At 39.2% G+C, this 19821-nt stretch overlaps 1 protein-coding gene and 1 long non-coding RNA gene across 2 annotated transcripts in view; one reads left to right on the plus strand and one right to left on the minus strand.

The window, feature by feature from the left end:
* wee2 (WEE2 oocyte meiosis inhibiting kinase) overlaps positions 1–19821 on the plus strand; it is a 108332-nt gene that overhangs the window by 4945 nt on the left and 83566 nt on the right. The window lies entirely within an intron of this gene.
* LOC120539698 overlaps positions 16944–19821 on the minus strand; it is a 46689-nt gene continuing 43811 nt past the window's right edge. Inside the window, exon 2 of the long non-coding RNA XR_005635651.1 lies at positions 16944–17113. This is a non-coding gene — a long non-coding RNA (uncharacterized LOC120539698). The remainder of the gene's footprint in view (positions 17114–19821) is intronic.

The following is a 19821-nucleotide window of genomic DNA, read 5'->3' on the forward strand; positions in this document are numbered from 1 at the left end:
TATAAGTAATTTTTATTTAGTCGACAGAAATATCTTTGGTAGGAATGTAAGTTAAATGTAGTCATCATTGCATAAATTTTTCTTCACCATAGAAATTTAAAGTCTAAATTCGACTAGTCTCGAAAAAATTAGATAATGGAAGGAGGATTACACCAAGTATGGCTTTGCCAAATTTCACTTGCATTCCTACCAAAGATATTTCTGTCTACTAAATAGAACCTACTTGTATCCAAATAGATCTTGAAAAGATATATTGTTTCGAATCTGATTGCACATTTTAGATCGATTTGACGCGCACTACATCAAGCCCGCGTGGTATTGTGCTTTCGCCTGCCTGCCTCAATAAGTCACCGTCGCTTCGCTCTTACTTTTTTTTACCATTCATTTAACCCCGGCTAGTCGCAAAAAAATTAGAAAATGGAAGGAGGATTAAACTGATTTTGTTGGCTTTACCAAAACAATCATTGATGGTGAATAAAGTATCCATTATTCATAAAGCTTCAATTGGTGATCTGTTTTTCTGCATTAACCTCACATTTTTTTCATACTTCTCAAGCCAAGGGGGTGCGAAATCGGCCTCGATATCTATTACCCTTGCATATGTGTGGTTTTTTTTTTTTTAAACACTGTCTTCCTTTAGCTGGACATTGACTTTTTCCACCGTGTGCTTTGTTTCCGCAGTAGCTGCACTTATGAATATGCTTGTATGCATCACTCACTTCATATTTTTTTGCTGCCTTCTCAATTGTGTAATGCGTTTTTTGTTCAGCGCTCTTTGTAGCTGTTGCTTTTTGTCTGCGTACTGCGTCCGTTCACGTGAGCCGCTCGGTGTACATGCATCGAAGGTTCTCAGCTGTTCTTGTGCGATGTCCACGGCTTTATTTAATGTTAGCTAAGACCCGGCACTTAAAAGTTTCTCTTGCAGTTTCGCTGAGTTTGTGCCAAACACCACCCTGACCATCTCATCTTCGTCTGCATAAGCACAGCCCCTTCTCCCGTGAATATTTAGCGGAAGTGTTTCTATTGGATTGCTGCTGACGGACGGCCTTATATGGGCAGGCACTCAATTACGTGGGAGGCGTGATGATGCGACACGCAACTCCGCCTCCCACGGCCATCGAGCTGCAGTTTATTACAGTATATGTATGAAAATAGGTTCCAGTTATGACTATTACATGTAGAATTTCGAAATGAAACCTGCCCAACTTTTGTAAGTAAGCTGTAAGGAATGAGCCTGCCAAATTTCGGCCTTCTACCTACATGGGAAGTTGGAGAATTAGTGATGAGTGAGTCAGTCAGTCAGTCAGTCAGTGAGGGCTTTGCCTTTTATTAGTATAGATTCATTTTAATGGACTTTGCACATTTTAGTTTGCCATCACTTTGGTCTGAAGTATTAAATGAAAGTAACTGTATTTTTACATACATTGTGCATTTAATTTGGCATGGTGGCGATATTTTTTGAGGGTGGCACCAGGAGTGAACCTTACATGGGGGCTTCATGTGGGCTTTGACCAACACTGATAGTAAGTAGTGGGTGATGTGCTTCCATTAGGTGTCTTGTACATGCACATAGTACTTAGTCACAGTGTACATGCCAGCATTATTTGTTAAAACCTGGTATGTGCATGTATAGATAAAACCGGGGGGGGGCAAGCTGGTGCCTTAGGCGCCCAACCCCCAGTTGCGGCCAGTCTGGTATCACCGTTTCGGTTTATCTGATCACTCAAAAAAAAAAAAAAACAACCCAGTATTTAAGTAGGCAAAATGTAATAGAAGTAATCATATTGAGAGTTGAGTTGCTGGTGGGGTACACCAGATTACACACAATCATTAAAACTGAGTGGTTAAATATATATACAGTATTATAGATTTATCTAGTTCTCATGTTAACAGGGTACAGTGCACCCAGAAAGTATTCACATCACATCACTTTTTCCACATTTTGTTACAGCTTTATTCCAAAATGGATTAAATTAATTTTTTTCCTAAGAATTCTACACACAACACCCCCATAATAACATGAAAAAAAGTTTACTTGAGGTTTTTGCAAATTTTATTAAAAATAAAAACACTGAGAAATCACATGTACATAAGTATTCACAGCCTTTGCCATGAAGATCAAAATTGAGCTCGGGTGCATCCTGTTTCCACTGATCGTCCTTGAGATGTTTCTGCAGCTTAATTGGAGTCCACCTGTGGTAAATTCAGTTGATTGGACATGATTTGGAAAGGCACACACTTGTCTATATAAGGTTCCACAGTTGACAGTTCATGTCAGAGCACGAACCAAGCATGAAGTGAAAAAAAAATTGTCTTGAGGCACAAATCTGGGGAAGGTTACAGAAAAATGTCTGCTGCTTTGAAGGTCCCATTGAGCACAGTGGCCTCCATCATCCGTAAGTGGAAGAAGTTCGAAACCACCAGGACTCTTCCTAGAGCTGGCCGGCCATCTAAGCTGAGCAATTGGGGGGGGATTGGGAAGGGCCTTAGTTAGGGAGGTAACCAAGAACCCGATGGTCACTCTGGAGAGAGGAGAACCTTCCAGAAGGACAACCATCTCTGCAGCAAACCACCAATCAGGCCTGAATGATAGATTGGCCAGATGGAAGCCACTACTTAGTAAAAGGCACATGGCAGCCTACCTGGAGTTTGCCAAAAGGCACCTGAAGAACTCTCGGACCATGAGAAACACAATTCTCTGGTCTGATGAGACAAAGATTAAACTCTTTGGTGTGAATGCCAGGCGTCACATTTGGACGAAACTAGGCACCGCTCATCACAAGGCCAACACCATCCCTGCAGCGAAGCATGGTGGTGGCAGCATCATGCTGTGGGGATGTTTTTCATCGGCGGGAACTGGGAGAGTAGTTGGGATAAAGGGAAAGATGACTGCAGCAATGTACAGAGACACCCTGGATGGAAACCAACTTCAGAGCACTCTTGACCTCAGACTGGGACGAAGGTTCATCTTTCGGCAGGACAACGACCCTAAGCACACAGTCACGATATCAAAGGAGTGACTTCAGGACCACTCTGAATGTCCTTGAGTGGTCCAGATTTGAATCTGATTGAACATCTCTGGAGAGATCTTAAAATGGCTGTACACCGACGCTTCCCATCCAACCTGATGGAGCTTGAGAGGTGCTGCAAAGAGGAATGGGTGAAACTGGCCAAGATTAGGTGTGCAAAGCTTGTGGCATCCTATTCAAAAAGACTTGAGGCTGTAATTGCTGCCAAAGGTGCATCAACAAAGTATTGAGCAAAGGCTGTGAATACTTATGTACATGTGATTTCTCAGTTTTTTTTTTTTATTTGCAAAAACCTCGCACCTTTTTCATGTTGTCATTATGGGGTGTTGTGTGTAGAATACAGAGGAAAAAAAATGAATTTAATCCATTTTGGAATAAGGCTGTAACATAACAAAATGTGGAAAAAGTGATGCGCTGTGAATACTTTCCGGATGCACTGTATATGTAGCTATTTTGTTTGTATTGTAACTTGTCAACAGGAGCAGTTTATATTGGAATTTGCCATAGAGTGCATCCATCCATCAATTTTCCAACCCGCTGAATCCGAACACGGTCACGGGGGTCTGCTGGAGCCAATCCCAGCCAACACAGGGCACAAGGCGGAAACCAATCCTGGGCAGGGTGCCAATCCACCGCAGGACACACAGAAACACACCCACGCACACACTAGAGCCAATGTAGAATCACCAGTCCACATAACCAGCATGTCTTTGGACTGTGGGAGGAAACTGGAGCGCCCGGAGGAAACGCCATAGAGTGCAATTTTAGTCAAATGCATTAATAATAAAATGCTAAAATTGTATTGGATATACTCCACCTTTTTAATGTGTGGGATTTTTTTTTTTTTGTGTTTCTCGCCCCTACAGTTTATAGTGCTGGTGAAGGAAAAAAAATCTAATATTTTTAATTGTGGAGTGAGAGAAAAATGTTTGACCTGATGGAACACCTTGGCAGCCAATGGTTTTTAAAACAAAAATTCCTTGTGTAGCTCATGTTGCATAATCCACACATCTCTTACATGCATTTTGCACATTCTGAGCATGGATTTTTTTGATAAATATTAAGGTCACCTCTAGAAAAAGCAACATGCATTGTAAATGGGATTCCCATAATTCTGTGCTTTTAATTGAAGTGGGACTCTTGACCAAAGGATGATGGGGATGGGTGGGCATGGGGAAAGTGTTTTCCTGTTAATGATATTCTCTTTCTGGAAATAATTGTTAATATTTCAGCCAAAAAAATGTGTTTTGCACATTTTAAGCATACAGCTGAATAACAATGGGATTATGCAGCACAAGGAAACTGTGAACCCCAACCGTTATCCTTTTTTTCTTTTCCTCCACATCCTTTATCATTGTAAAGCACATGTAGGTTACCGTTAGGTTCTGTTAGATCTTGAACTTTTATTTTTTGTTCTGCATGCATACACGTAGGGTTTTTTCCCCCTTTCTCTTTCATTGCTACAAAACACATGGTTTAACATAAAAAAAAAAAAATTGGGTGGCGTATTCCTTTATGAAGGCTAAGAGCCGACTATACTTCCTTAGAAGGCTGGCGTCCAACATTTGCAATAAGATGCTGCAGATGTTCTATCAGACGGTTGTGGCGAGTGCCCTCTTCTATGTGGTGCTTTGCTGGGGAGGCAGCATAAAGGAGGACGCTTCATGACAAACTGGTGAGCAAGGCAGGCTTTATTGTAGGTGCGAAGCTGGACAGTTTGACATCTGTGGTAGAGCGATTCTGTGGTAGAGCGATAGGAGCCTGCTCAGCACCCGTCAATCATGGATAATTCACTGCATCCACTAAGCAGTATCTCTTGACAGAGGTGCAGCTTCAGCGACAGACTGCTGTCACTGTCCTGCTCCACTGACGGACAGAGGATTATTCCTCCTCCACACAATGCGACTATTCAATTCGGGAGGGTGGTAAATGTTTACATTATACAAGTTACTCTGTGTTATACCTGCATTTTTATTGCTCTTTACCTTAATATTGTTTATCAGTATGCTGCTGCTGGAGTAGGTGAATTTCCCCTTGGGATTAATAGTGTCGCTCTCTGTCTGCTGTGTACCGCCAGAGGCAACTTCACCATGCTCGTTCTTATGTTTACTTTCACAGTTTACAGTCTGCTAGGTTTTCGCTTTCATTGTTAATTATAAGAACTTTCACACGTGTGTGTTAATAGTATCGGTTGTAGGTGGGGTGTTTTTACGAATACAAGTACATAAGCAAGGTACTAGACCTAATCTGATAAGAGTATTGGTGTCATTGCATCCCTAGATTTCACCAAATACAGTATGGGTTTCTGGAACAGTTTAAGACAGAATTCTGTGATCCATGAGGTCCAATTTGTGGATAATCCTGCAAATCCTCATTTCTGGAATGGACTCAGGATTTTCCAGTTCCAAAAAACAATTCGACAGAATCCAGCTCACTTACTGGGGAAGCCAGTGCCCTTAAACCACCTGCAAAAGAGCAAGTTTAACTTGAAAAATAAACACTTGGCAGTAGGGCTGGGTATTGGCATTTATTTCCCGACTCTATTCCTATTCATAATGCACTGTTTCGATTTGGTATATATTTTATGTTGACTGAATTAGCATTCACTGATATACAGGGTGGTCCAGATCTAATTATGCAGATCTATATTGTCTGGATGACTTTGATTTATGTGGGGACGATTCCAGTTCGTCGCGAAGATGATTGTTCATGTCATCAGTTCGCACACTACTCAATGGTCTGGGATTTTTTGGGTGATTTTCTATGCAATAAACTTAAATTATAGTATAAAGGAAACTGCATAATTGGATCTGGACCACCCTATATTTGAAGCGCTGGCTTTTCTATAGATTAGTTAACCATGCATAGAGAATATTAATGTTGTGCGACAAATTTCAGTAACATTTTTATTTGAAGGGGGTCTAAATAGTGACTTCATAATGTAGCGGGGCTACATAGGTTGTGTTGTCAAATGTCAGTACTGAGTGCGTCTCGTTTCATTGTCCCGTTTGCTGTTTGTGTGTGTATCAGTAAATGTTACGGGGACGGATAATGGAAGACCACAGCCTCAAACCTGGAAAACACCTGTTCACTATTAACCAATTACAGCCATCACAGGACTATTTCAGCCATCAGAAAGGAGGAAGCGAAGGAGACTTTCATTTCACGACCATAAGCCATCCATACCTGCCGTATTCCACCACGCGCATTTCATCCAGTTTGTTTTTCAATTCGCCGGACTGACTTCAATATCCTCATCGCGAGAGACCCCGGGGTCGGACTTCATCATCCACCACGCACTGAGGACCCACAGTGAGGCTGTTCTATTTTGTCCTGGGAAAATCAAACGACTCATTTACCATTCGTTCAGTCAACCATATTCAGGATAGTTTTTATAACCGGACTCAAGTTCATAATTTCCCTATTTCATTCATTTTTGTTATTTGTGGTGTTTGTCACAGGGGCAAGGGAGGGTTTTGTTGTATTTATATATGGTAGTGTCTCGTTGTTGATGTGGTGGAGGGATATTTATATTTAAGTTTCTTTCTATTTTTTGCATTTGTCTTGTTTCATTTAATACAATTAATCCGTATAAATTTTACATATCTGCTTCTGTGAGTTTTATATTTACACCGTCGATTGTGGGGAAAAGTGTACTTTGTTAGAGGTATGGCTTGATAGTTAGATTCTTTTCAGTAAATTATCCAGGCCACAGGTCTTGGAGGTGTAGCTGCCAGCTGGGTAAGGGGTCGGCCGTTACAATAACATGAATAAGAATGGAATGACATCTAAAAATATTTGATTAGTAATGAACACTTACCATCAGTATTTGGAAGATTTGGAACAAAATCTTTTTTTTTTTTTTTTTTTAAATTGCAGCAGCTACAGAGGGATAACACTGCTCTCTGTGCCAGGTATGGTCCTTGCTAGAGTCGTCCTCCATAGGATCCATGATCACTTGTTCACCTATCAGTGACCGGAACAGTCTGGTTTTACGCCTAAGAAGTCTATCATCGACAACATCCTGGCACTGTGGGTTCTCATGGAGCACAAATGTGAATATCGGCAGAGGTTCTTCGTAGCCTTTGTCGATTTTTCATAAGGCGTTTGACTCGGTTGATTGAGCTGCCCTGTGGGACATCCTGAGGGTTCGTGAGATTCCCTCAGTTTCTCAATAATCATGGCCGGCTTGTACACTGGAACTGTGAGTGTGGTGCAGAGTGGAGGCAGAACCTCTGTTTTTCCCAGTTGATTCTGGGGTTCGTCAGGGGTGTGTTCTTGCTCCTATTCTTTTCAATGCTTGTATGGACTGGGTGTCGGGCAAGGTCATGGGGTCCAGCAGCTGTGGTGCATCTGTTGGTGAAGAAAGATTCACGGATCTTGACTTTACTGACAGTGCTGTGATCTTCGCAGAGTCAATGGAGGCTCTGATCGCGGTGCTTGAGAGACTGAGCGAGGAGTCTTGAGTGTCTGGGCTTGCGAGTGTCCTGGATAAAATCCAAGATCCAGGCCTTTAATGACCTCTTGGGCACAGCCATCAGCAGTGTGTCTGTTTGTGGAGAGAGGTTTACTTACCTTGGCAGTGACATTCATGTCTCTGGTGATTCTTCCTATGAAGTCAGTAGATGGATTGAGGGAGCATGGGGTCGGTCGGGTCATGAGGTCGCTGGAAAGGGTTGTGTAGCGCTCCCGATATCTATGCAAAAGGATGAAGGTTCAAGTCTTTAGAGTCCTGGTGCTTCCTGTCTTGCTATATGGTTTTGAGACATGGATGGTATCCAGTGACCTGAGACCTCTTTGGTACTGTATCTCTCTGGAAAATCCTTTGGTACCATTGGTTTGATTTTGCGTTGAATGAGCAGTTGCTCATGGAGACCTGAATGAGACTCATTACCTGCATTGTGAGGGAGCATCAGTTATGGCACTACGGCCATGTGGCGCTTTTTCCTTAGGGTGATCCAGCTCGTAAGATCTTCATTGTTAGGGACCCGAGTGGCTGGACCAGGCCCAAGGGTCGCCCATGTAACACCTGGCTGTGGCAGATAGAGGGTCATTTCCGGAGGGTGGGACTGGACTGCATGTCTGCCTGGAAAATTCTCGAGTTGTTTCGTCATGTAGTGGGCGTGGCAACGCACTGTACCGGTGCATGGTCCCTGACTTGAATTGACTTGACAATACAAATGCATCTACTTTATACAACATCTCTCATCTAAGAAATACTGTTTTATAATCAAATATCGGTTGTTAATCTCCTTAGTATTGCATTTTATTCCAAAAGACGTGTAAAAAGTGTTGGCTTTTTTTTTTTTCCAAACATGGTATTACATTTTTATTAAATCTCAAAAGTATATTTCCCTGAAAATAACACTCGGTCTTATGTTAAACTCATCTTTTGCAGTAAAAATTATTTTCAGGGGATGTCTTATTTGTGTTCTACAATCTATATTTATTCAAATACAGTCATGTCATCTTCTGGAATATCATCATAACTCTCCACATTCAGACCCTGAATTTCTTGCCATTCCATCTGCTTTTAGGATCCTCCGGGATCGATGTGCATGCTTAGATGTTTGATGAATTGTTCGATGTGGTAAAGCAAATGCTGACATACAAATGCATTTGTGGTACTTTTATATTGAAGTGATGCATATTCTTCAACGTAATGACACAATATATTTTAAGGTGGGTTTTTTTTTTTTGGTGCACCTTCACAACAGCATCCGAATGAATGGCAGCGTATTTGAGCCACAGAGGGAAAAAAAAAAAATGACATGGTGGAAAGGTCTGCTTTGTGATTTAAAGTGGAAATTTTGACTTCAGTTTAAAATGTCCACCTCTTAACATGCACACGTACCGGTCCCGGTACATAACTACGATTGGACGACGTCACAGCCATGTGTGCATGCCCCTCTGTCATGCACCTCGACATACTACCCATCAAATGAAACCTCAGAGTCTCGTCTTTCCGATGATATAAACCATTTTGACACACAACAACCACAGCACCGACACTAAATCCTTTTTTACAGAGAAGTAAATACTTTTAAGAGTTGACTTTTCCTACCTTTGAAGGCTCTCTGCAAGTCAAACATCAATATTTCAGAGCAATATTGATCTCATTCTGTCCATAAGGCTCCAGGGAATATAATCCAGTAAAACGATTAGGTCCAAAACACACGATAGATCCTCAAAGGGACAAAAACTCCAGAAAACGTTTAACTTGAGACCAGCTCCGACATTTTTTTTTCATTTCTATTGGTCATATCAGATGTAATTTCTGTCGGCAATAACCATGCTAAAGCATGTTACACGTAAGTGTTAGCTTCTGATTGTCACCTAAGTTGGCCAATTGCGAGGGGTCTGGGGGGGTGACTGGGGCCTCGTATATCCGAGTGTCACAGACAGCTGAACGATGATTAACAACTCCAAACCCTGCTAGAATCTACCAGTTTGATTGGACGCAGTGAGTGACACTCCAAACTTGCAGCCAATGAGCAGCTGAGCACGCTGATATGTAACTTGCCATGCCAACTTGTAAACAAAAACAATCGTGAAGCTGGCATTTGTGCCAGTCTACAGACTTGGTGCGTGGTTGTTTATTGTGATTTCACCAAGTTTTCGCATTTTTAAATATGGATAAACGTACAGAGAAAGGTAAATACACTCTCGAAGTAGTAGAGGCATGTACGCGGCGTGACAGTGATGAATCGGACTAGGAGAAGTCTGAGGCAGAAAGCGACATGTGACATGCCCTTGTGCTTTCTGCCTGCTAGGGATTGCTACAATCAGTGGCACATGAAAAAACGCTGAGCTGTGTTGTAACAGTTTGTAAAAAATGTATATAGTTTGTGTGCATTTTATTAAAAAAATATATATATATTTTTTTGGCCCATAAGACTTGTTTTGACTATTTTTATATTGAAATGTGTATTTTTTATTGTTTTTATTATGAAATATGAATTTCCATAACTAAGAGTGACACTGTGTAGATATAGATTCCTTTAGGTGTAAGCTTTCAGTAGAGCCCTCATTGATATATGTGGGTTGAAGCATTCAAAAGTTATTGCACTTTTTCCATACGTTCCAAAATGTGGGTAATGGATAAATCATAGGTCCCTCTAAAAAGCACCTGGACATGCCCATGTAAAAACTGTTGTAAAAATGTCATTTTTACAGGTATTCTTTTCAAATTTGAAATGTGAGTAGTCATCAAGTTTATTCTGTTGGTACATAGTGTTTCTGTCCCCACCTACCTACTGCAGCTATAGAGGCCTTTATTTTCACAGAAAAACTTAGGCGAGAACAAAAAAATTCATTTTTTCTGTGAGTTCTAATGTGCATAACTTTTGATCAGTCACACCTACAGTGCTTCTGACTACTAAGGGTGAAACTAGAGAATGTTAACCTTTACAAAGAGACCAACATGTGTTTATACTCCAGATAGTTCAATAACAGCAATGATTCTAATTTGGAGAGGTCAAATTACAAGCGATTTAGCAAAAATGACCCTGCTTGATAAGGGGTTTGTTGTTTACTTTATCATTAAAGCAGACTGTTGTAAATGTCCTCTTAAAACCGACCCAGTTGTTAATCGCTACATGCTTCTGAGGCTTCCTCCTGACTTGACAGCAGCGGCAAACAGCAATAGACCACCACACAGAACACGTTACATTTATGATATTCCAACTCTCTGCACATTTAGAATCCTTAGATTTATACTTGATATTGCTTACATGACGAAATGCATTAAAGTATGCATGTTACATTTTACAGATAAATTGTTAACTTCGTTTAAACAATGAATCTCTTAATGATTGCACATATGGGAACAGCACAGTGGCAGAGCGGTAGCGCTGCTGTCTCACAGGGAGTCCCGTCCTTGGTGTTTCCTGCGTGGAGTTTGCATGTTTTCCTGGTGGGTTTCCACAGTATGCTCAATTTTCCTTCCAAAGACGTGAAGGTTTGGGGCTTTGGTGACACTAAAATGACACTAGTATATGTGTGTGCTTGTGTTCAGCTTGCGATGAGCTGATGACCTGTACAGGGATTAAATTCTTGTCTCGTTCCCAATGCTTGCTGGAATGGGTGTATCCCTGAAATTGATGGCTGAAATCATTAAACATCATTTTCAGAGATATTGCGGCAAGATGTCCTCGGAATTTAATGGAAGTTTTGGGCAACGCACAACGAAGCCGAACGTCTTTTCACCGTGATATCTCCCACTGCCCCCTGGTAGAATCTTCCAGATTTACATAAAATATGCGCACAAGTATAAACGGTGCAATGCTTGCATAGCAGTAGAGTCTACAGGCGTACACGTCGTGTGAAGTATAAACCTGGCCTTGGGCACCTTACTTTTCAGCGGATGATCTGGGGTATGGCTTATATTGCAGAGCAGCCTGAAAATCATTCTAGGGCTTATTTTCAGAGTAGGTCTTATTTTTGGGGAAATACAGTAATGATACAAGTAGTAATTGTAATGATGAATAAAAATAATAAAAAATTAACAATACTACTAATGATGCTGTAAGAGCCATTTTCCTAGTTCTAAAAGATTCATGAATATTTTACTAGATGATAATGCATGTAATAATGGGAGATGATAATGGGAGGTTCCTATAACCCCTGCAAATAGAATTGTGTTGGTATTTTCCGGTCATTTTGAGTGAACAATGTTCTCCAGTTAGTGCCTAGCCTTGCCTTGTGTAAGGTATAGAGGTATACTTTTTTTTAACCGTGCCTGGGCACATGCCTATGTGCCAGTTGGCCTTTGGGCCTTTTGAGTGTGAAGTAACTCGTAAAATAGCACTTTTAATTAAGTGTTGAACTCTATGCTTAAGGCATATAGAAGAAGAAATTAAGAACCTTTAAGTATAGAAATAACTAAGTTTCTCAAGAAAAGCTAAGTTTATAGAAGATACATATATTTTTTTTTTTTTTCCTTTTTTTGCCTTCATTCTACGTGTATAACTATTTTTCCTTTTATTCTTGTGTGGATTATTTGCATATAATTTTCACTAAATATTCTGAAATGAACTTTTGGACTATGAGATTTCTTTGACATGCGTTTTACCTATCCCTGACTTCGCTTATGCATCGGCGGCTAAAACCAGTATAATCTCTGAATGAGTCTTTTGTGTGGTAAATCTTAAAACATGGTGAAAGACGCAATCCAACATCGCAGTTGGAACAATAATAGCGTGATTTCTCCCAATCCACCCAGCAACACCCCCCAGGATTTTTTTTCCCCCCCCAGATTTAGCCGTTTTTGAATGGCACACTAAACAGTTTTGATTCTTTTTTTATAATCAATAAAAATGTCTACCAATAAGATGCTCTGGATTTATCCACGATGTTCTGGGTTGACCGCATCTCTATCGGTGGTGTGGTTGGCGGATGTGCCGGAATGATTTGTTCTTCAAGCTGGCATGTAAAGTTTGTAAGCGATACAATTTCAACAGCTTTTTGTTTGTATAAGACAAATGCATTCCAAATGCACAGTTCCACCAGATGACAATCTTTTTGTAGTATTTCTTTTGCTGCCTCCGCATAATGGTATAGAAAGTCATTCTTGATCTGCACCATCTACGCTGCCCATTGTGGTATTGTAGTTGACCAGAGCAAAAGGTTTCGTAACCTGCTTGTTGCCTTTTGTTTGTACAGTGACTGTAGCTGCATTATATATGGTGCTAACAAGACAAACCTCTTTCTTGTCTTTCCATTTCAATGCAAGCACTGTACCCTTTTGCCAAGCTACTAGCACACTTCGCTATAATTTAGGAAAAATCTTCAGGCATGCCATGATAGATGGGTTTGCACTGTTCCATATGTGTCAGTGTTTCTTTGTAGCAAAATGTCAAGTAGCTCTGGTAAAGTATTAAAATTGTCCATGGTTACACCTTGATCCAGTAGAGCATCTATCAAAGTTTGCACTGATGATATAGTAATGGCGTACTGAATGTATTTCGGATTAAACATTGTCCCTTTCCCTGTGTACAGAACCAAATGTAGCCCATTTTAGATTCACAAAGCTCGTAAGACTTTATGGGAAATCTTGCTGTTTTTGACACGATGTACTGAATCCATGACAGTCTCCCTTTGTAAGCCATGAGATTTTCATCAATGCTGACATCATGCTCCAGAATGTAAATGCTTCGAACTTTTGCTACTGTGGTATGGTACATCTCCCAAATTCTTTATTTTGAGTACTGGATTGGCATTCTCAAAGTCTTCATTGTTGGTAAAGTGAAAATCTATACTAATAAAAGGCAATGCCCTCACTGACTCGCTCACTGACTCATCACTAATTCTCCAACTTCCTGTGTAGGTAGAAGGCTGAAATTTGGCAGGCTCATTCCTCAACAGCTTACTTACAAAAGTTGGGCAGGTTTCATTTCGAAATTCTACGCGTAATGGTCATAACTGGAACCCTTTTTTTTTCGTCCATATACTATAACTAGCAAAATACCCGCGCTTCACAGCGAAGTAATGAAAAAGAAAAGGAAACATTTTAATAACGTAACATGATTGACAATGTAATTGTGTTGTCATTGTCATGAGTGTTGCTGGCATATATATAGATAGAGAGATATACATACATATAGATAGATATATAAGGGGTGGGACTCGATGAAAAAAATTAATCTAATTAGAGGCTGTGTAATTAATCTTGATTAATCGTATGTAATCACACATGAAAATTTGCCCCAAATCGCAAATGTGGTGTGTTTTTTTTTAATTTAAAAGGGTTTTAGTTGGCGACAGAATAAAATAATAGACATGGACATGAATATTGTAAACTCAAGCTCTTTTAATTTCTGAAAAAAAAAAAATGCTTTTAAACTGCATTTCAATTCAAAACAGAAACAAAAATATTATCCCTGGCTAAAATTGGGAAGACTTAAAAATAAAGTGGTATTTTAAGTACTTTTAAGTACATTTTCAGAATGGTATTGTCTTTAAATAATAACAAATTTTCAACATAAAGTGCAGTTTTTCCTATAAGGCAGAAACATAAAAGGTAATTTGACCAGCTTCACCTTTTAAACTCTGAGTAACCTTAGCCAAAATTATTTTGTACATTAGGCTAAAACAGTGTGATCATTGAACATTTTGTAATTTAGATGTAATTAAAATTACTAACGGTCACGGAAGTCCAATGATCCCCAGTAAGAGCCACAAAGTCTGCTTTCTGTAATGCATCTAATTTTACTTGCTTTTCAGTGTGCACAAAACCATGCTTTTATCAAGGCTTCGTTTGGGTAGTCTTTTGAAATGAAATTTTCCTACGTTCAGTCCTTCTTCTGACACTTACATTTTTGTAGCTCTGATGTGTGCATCAATGTAATCGATGTACCAGGAAATCATGCATTGACAAAAGTTCCCGTTTGCTTGGAATTGAAAGTGTGATTAAATGCGTTATTTTTTAACGCGTTATGGAGTACATGCATTGAAGCTTCTCAGCTGTGCTTGTGCTAAGAAAAGGAAACCTTTTAAAAATAACGTAACATGATTGTCAATATACAGTAATTGTTTTGTGAGCGCTATGAGTGTTGCTGTCATCAAGGATTTGATTATCATTTCTTTCAATCAGGTTCATATTTGTAGGATGTGTTGTGTTCAAGTTACATTCCGTGTTTGTCAGTCGTTGTAAAGATAACGGGTTTCATTCATCGATTCGTTTCTTACTGCATCAATAAACCGCTCGTCTTCCTCTTTATCTGAGACGCGACACACTGCATGCACTTTTTTTTTTTTTTATATATATAAACACTTTCTTTAGCGGGACATTGACTTTTTCCGCAGTAGCTGTACTTGTGAATATGCTTGTATGTATCACACGCTTCATATTTTTTTGCTGCCTTCTCAATTGTGTAATTCGGTTTTTGTTCAGCACTCGTTGGAACTGTTGCTTGTTGTCTGTGCACTGTGTCAGTTCACGTGAGCCGCTCGGTGTACATGCATCGAAGTTTCCCAGCTGTGCTGGTGCCATCTCGCGCGATGTCCATGGCTGTATTTAATGTTAGCTAAGACCCGGCACTTAAAAGTTTCTCTCGCAGTTTTGCTGAGTTTGTGCCAAACACCACCCTGACCATCTCATCTTCCTCTGCATAAGCACAGTCCCTCACTCGTGAATATTTAGCGGCAGTGTTTCTATTGGATTGCCGCTGACGGACAGCCTTATATGGGCAGGCACTAAATTCTGCGTTACACCTCCCAAGGGCCTCGAGCAGAAGTCTATTATAGTATATGGACGAAAAAATAGGTTCTAGTTATGACCATTACGTGTAGAATTTCGAAATGAAACCTGACCAACCTTTGTAAGTAAGCTGTAAGGAATGAGCCTGCCAAATTTCAGCCTTCTACCTACGCGGGAAGTTGGAGAATTAGTGATGAGTGAGTGAGTCAGTCAGTCAGTGAGGGCTTTGCTTAGTATAGATTCATGTTGGCTGCTTTGAGCATAAGCTAACTTTTTTTTTTGTATCGTAAGCTTCTCTGAAAATTCCAACAATCGCTCACTGGCTTGGCTGGTTGAGGCACGTTGAGAAGCAATGTTGATTGGACTTGCCAACACAAATTGTGATTGCTGGGGTCATACAATTAAAACATTCATTGGAAATGCTAGAAAGGTGTTTTTTTTTTTTGGGGAACAAGAGCCAGTCATCTGAGCATCTCTGCATGGTGTATTGGCAGCAAGGTTACTCCAGGTGTGACTGGCATGCAGTGTTCTCCGTCCATTATCCTACCCACTATATCCTAACACTGTGTCACGGGGGGGATCTGCTGGAGCCAGTCCCAGCCAACACATGGTGCAGCATGCTCTTATGCAAAATGTTTTTAATGCAGTGAACTGCGATTGTCACATAGTAACCTGCTGTCACAAGTTAGGGCTACTCTCTCAGCTGACCTGAGACATGGTGATGCTTTGCTTATGATCATTATAAAGCCTTGTTACAATGATGTCACTTGTTTGCTTTCTGGTTGGTATTGCATACTGCAGTTCGTTGTACCATTTGTTGAAAGCCCTAGTTTTCAACAACGGTGTAGAATATCCTATTTTTACAGATAAAAATTGCTATTGATTTTTTTTGTTTTTGTTTTTTCTTTCTTTTTTTTTTGTGCATAGAGCGAATTGTATGGAAGCTTGGAGCTATTCACCATCTCCAGTGTAGAATTTTTAGGCTCTACTCATTTGGAGGTCTTTGCTTTTATTCAGTTGCTCTTTACCGATGCACTGTTTTACTCCATAGGAAGTCCACACATCTGATTTAAGTGTTGAAGGTGCTGATTAGATGGTAAAGTGCTTTTCTTTTATGCCACTAATGTGCCTGTTAAGACTTTCTACAGGAAAGATCAGCAAAAATCTACATATGGTAATTGAGCAGGATATAGATTCACATGTTTGATCTTGAGACTTTTGATAATCAATAACGAATCATATAAATAAAAAATTACCATCAATCAGATAATCAATATTTTTACCCAGGCCTACTTTGCAGTCTTGATAGTTAAGGAGTAGAGCTTTCAATCATAAGATCAAAGGTCATAAATATCCTTTTTGAAGTGCTAATCCCAGCTGCGCAATTTAAGAAATTTAAGACCTGTTGAAACTGTCATAACTCTTCCTGAACAAATAATTGACATAGATGCACGACTACTTCACCAGATGCTGTGAAAGGAAAGTTAATACCCCATTCAGACATTGTAATATTCATGCAGTCACCTATAAACAAGAATTAATTTGCTAGCGGCTGCTTTATCCACAACATTGAAGATATCTTTGTAAAGCAATACAAATTTTGGGAAGTGATGTCCATGCGTATACATGTACAGAAAAACTGAAAAAATTTACCAGTATCATAAATTAATTCCACAGAGTCACAGGTAGGGCAATCAAATTTAAATAATGGCAGGTTTTTTTTTTTTTTTTTGAAAATAACGACTGATGATAGACTTGGTGGTGGATCAAAGTGCCTACCTTCATTCCTTCTTTGGGGCTCATTTCTTTAAGGTATCGCCTCCTGAAGACCTCCCTCTTCTTCAAATTCGTAATTTGCTTATTTCTGCAGTTTCAATTTCAAGTTCTGCAATGGAATAAGGCAGTGGTATGTATTGTGTATTGTATTATCATTCATTTGGCTGATGGCTTTTAATATCGTTTAAACCAGATACAGTATATCAGTGTCAAGTTTGAACAGTGCAAGTTACCTTTTTTTTTTTTTGCAAAATTAGACACAAGTAGTTAACCATCGGTCACATTTGGTATGTAGTTACAGAACAATATAGAGTTCATTACAGGCAGAATAATTTTAGACCTCAGAAAATTCTATGCTGAGTGCTTAATGCAATAGGCCTTACTTTTTTTTGATATTGATACTGTAAAAACAGAATTAGTTGCTTACTTCAGGACATATAACTTTCCATGTAAAGTAATACTGTCAGTGGTGCATTTGGCACAATTCAGAGACTTCACTGATTAGAGTTAATGCATAAAACAGTTAAAAGTGATGTTCCTCCAAACCATCTGTTCCTCCAAACCATCTCCCTTTCCTTAGAAGCTGCTGCTGTATTGCTCCTGTTTGGTGGGTATGTTTATAATCTCCATTAATGGCCACCAGCACCTCTTGCTCTGCTGGCATAAAGGTTGTTCTTGCAGTTTCTGAGATTTCTAGTCTGTAATTGTTGGGCTGTTTAGTGCACAATGTATAATGGCTTTGTAATCCTGCTGCAAACATGTATTAAGGTTCAGTTTATCTGGGTTTGTGCAAGCTGTTTGAAATCTGATGTCCTGTAGTGATGCCTTGATTCCGATACTGATTCACATACACTTTTTTTTTTTTTTCTCTCTCTTTTAAAAAACTTTTTACACTAACCTCCTGAGTAACCAGACACACATCAAATTGTTTTGTCCTATAAAAGTTTTAACTTGGGTGGTTTTAGAATTATACTGGTGTATAATTATAATGGTCGTTACCTGCTCATTATTTATTGAAATTGTATTCTGTAGGTTTATTGTTCGGTGACCATAAAGATACAAAATTTTTTTGAACACCTGCTTTAACTAATACACACAAAAATAGACATTCATAATACACACTGTGTGTAAAACAAAAAAAAAAAATTTTTAAATGTAATGTATATAACTGAAAATGTTTAATTAAAAAAAGCTTAAAATTTAGATTAGCAAAAATAGGAATATTACAAATGGGCCTTCAGTGAACAACTGATAAGCTACAACCCACAGATGTTCTACACAAGTTAAAGTAAATTAAGCCTTGTAAGTTTAAGCAAATGATAAGCAGACATTTACTTTTAAGCCCTCTGTCTTAAAGCACAATTGGAACAGACTGTTCCTTTGAAGTACTACTTGAACAATATTCCATTGATAATGGCAAGAAAAGGGCAATTAAGAAGTCAGGAGAGCATTCTTACCCATAGAAGCGTAGACCTTTCATTTAGAGAAATTGCAAGGGTCTGTCAGTTTGCCTGTCTGAACTTGTGCTGCAGATGAAATCTTTACATTGGCCTGATAGATCAAAGTGTTCTGTATGCAAAGCTGACTGATATGAGTTTAAAAGAAAAAAAAATGGACAGTGTTAAATTGAACAATTTCATCCACACCTATTGTTTCACAAAATCTTGCATACCATGTCAGCCGAGCACAAAAATTTACTTGTGCATAATGATGTTAGGTGGCTAAGTAAGAGCAGTGCACTTAAAAGGGTTTGTGAACTCTGCCAAGAGTGGTGATTTCTCCAAACCCCTGCCCATCCCACAAACCCCCTCTTAAAGTGGGTCATTTATGTCCAAATGCTGGACAAGAAGTTCATAGCAGAAATGTTCTTCCTGAATAACATCTTCAAACATTTTAAACGGACTTAATCTTGGTAAGGAAAGGACGAAACACTCGGCAAACTTTTTTTTTTTTTTTTTCCTTTTATATAAAAACAAACTGATTTAAAAAAAACTGTACTTTTTTTTTTGAATGATTTAACTAAAGGGAAAATGCTTTATTTCCCAGTACTGTAATTTTATTAAATAACTTGCATCTGCACAAGTTGCTTTGAGGTTTGACAGCTTTGACATTTCCACTAAGGTCTTACAATTTTCGAAGAATCGGTTTACGATTGATGTGGGAGGAGAGTGTGCATCAAAAGCCAAACGGGTGTCTGTCGAGGAATATTCCCTGGAAGTAGAACTGACAGACATGCAAGAATCCTCTGAATTGAAACGGGTGCTTTGATCTGTGGGATGTGTACAGTTGGATAAAACTGAACCAGGTCAATTCAGAAATGCTGAAAAGTTGGCCGTTTTTTCTTTGATATGATGTACACATGCAAGTCAAGCTTTTTACATATAGATGCAATATAAATGAACACTCATGCCCCCCACTCCTTACAAGCACCCACCTCCATGAATGTCTACAAATTACTGTTCACTTTACAAGAGAATTAAAGTTTTTGGTTCATATTAAGTGCAATTTTAGTCGTTCAAAAACAAATACAGTATTGGTTGTTAAATGTGACCTATATGTAAACAAAACCTAACTGGTATTAGGAACATTTTTGTTTAACATTTGGTCCTATAGATGCATTCTGTTTTTTTGAAATTGAAAGTGATAGTAACAAATGTATAAGCTGTAATTATAGCAAATGTAACAAAGTAATATAGTATCACGGGAGTGAAAGTCCAGAGTATTGTTAAATGGTATACTAAGGTAAATTTGTGAGGGGTGTTTTTTGTGGCTGTGTAATTCAAATCAATATTAATAGTGCTCAATATTCATGTCAAA

Source organism: Polypterus senegalus, chromosome 11 (assembly GCF_016835505.1).
Source record: "Polypterus senegalus isolate Bchr_013 chromosome 11, ASM1683550v1, whole genome shotgun sequence".
NCBI classification, from domain to species: domain Eukaryota; kingdom Metazoa; phylum Chordata; class Cladistia; order Polypteriformes; family Polypteridae; genus Polypterus; species Polypterus senegalus.